Here is a 1,400-nt window from a genome sequence, read left to right as displayed (position 1 = left end):
GGAAAACAGACAAACAAACAAAAACAATACTAAGGCTACTTTATTAGTCTCAAAGTTTGCTATATGACATTTTTTTTCCCTTAATATATTAAGCAAGATATTTCTTGATAGTCATCCTGTCAGACTTCCAGGATGATACACATTATTAGTCTTTCAAATGTTACACTAAAGGCACACCATCCATTAGAGTAGCCTCTAGTCATGTATTTCAAGCTCAAATTTCAGTTCCTCAGTTATATTCACCACATTTCAAGTGCACAACAGATAATATGTGACTAATGGATACCTAATATTGGAAATTGCTAGTAAAAAATATTTCAGCATCAAGAAAAGTTCTATGGGATAGTACTACCTTAGGGACCATGGGCAATTGTTGATTTGCTAATTAATACTTTTACTGTTTTTTGTACAATACAATTGTGGGAAACCCATTTATCCTTATCCCAATTCATGTGTTATGATTTCACTATTTCATTTTGTGTATGTTTACTCATATTCTACTCATATTGTATGTATTTCCCTATGTTGCTATAAGCAATATTTGATTATGTATTTGTTGTTTTGTTTAGTTGCTCAGTCAAGTCTCACTCTTGAGAGTCCATGGATTGGGATTTCCCAGGCAAGAATACTGGAGTAGGTTGCTGTTTCCTCCTCCAGGGGATCTTCCCAACACAGGGACTGAACTTGGGTCTCCTGCACTGCAGATAGATCCTTTACCGCTGAGCCACCGGGGAATATTTTTGGTTTACTCTTCATTCCTTCTCATATCTTTTTGCCATGTGCTAGGGCTTCCCTGGTGGCTCAGTGGTAAAGAATTCTCCTGCCAATGCAGGAGATGCTGTTTTGATCCCTAAGTGGGCAAGATTCCTCTGGAGAAGGAAATGGCAACCCACTCCAGTATTCTTGCCTGGGAAATCCCATGGATAAAGGAGCCTGGTGGTCTACAGTTCATCAGGTCACAGACTGGGACACAACTGAGCCACTGAACACACAGGATTATTTTGGTTTTGACTTTGTATAGCTATTAATTATATATTTTATAGCTGGAAGGCTAGTGATAAGTTGTCTAAACTTTTAGTTTTCTGAAAATGTCTATTCTATTTTGAAACAGATGCTAGTCAAGTATTCTAGTTTCAAAGTTTTCATAAACAAACCCACATAAATGTGTTTACTGCACAAGCGCAGGTCTCCACAGGTTTTTTAAATTAAATTTCAAATTAGTTGTCAATATTTAGAAATCAAGAGAATCACATGGAATGTGGATTTATGACTTTCAAAATTTCTGAAGATCTGGTTATACTTGGCTCCCTCTCTTGCCATTGGCTGGAGCTGAACACAAGCTGCTCCATTCATATGGAGTATGTGTCCACTAGTTCCCCAAATCTCTGAACACTCAGCTA

The sequence above is a fragment of the Bison bison genome, unplaced genomic scaffold (genome assembly GCF_000754665.1).
Source record: "Bison bison bison isolate TAMUID 2011002044 unplaced genomic scaffold, Bison_UMD1.0 scf7180017864368, whole genome shotgun sequence".
In the NCBI taxonomy this organism is placed as follows: Eukaryota; Metazoa; Chordata; class Mammalia; order Artiodactyla; family Bovidae; genus Bison; species Bison bison.
The sequence above is the reverse complement of the archived record's forward strand: the minus strand, read 5'-3'. Positions refer to the sequence as shown.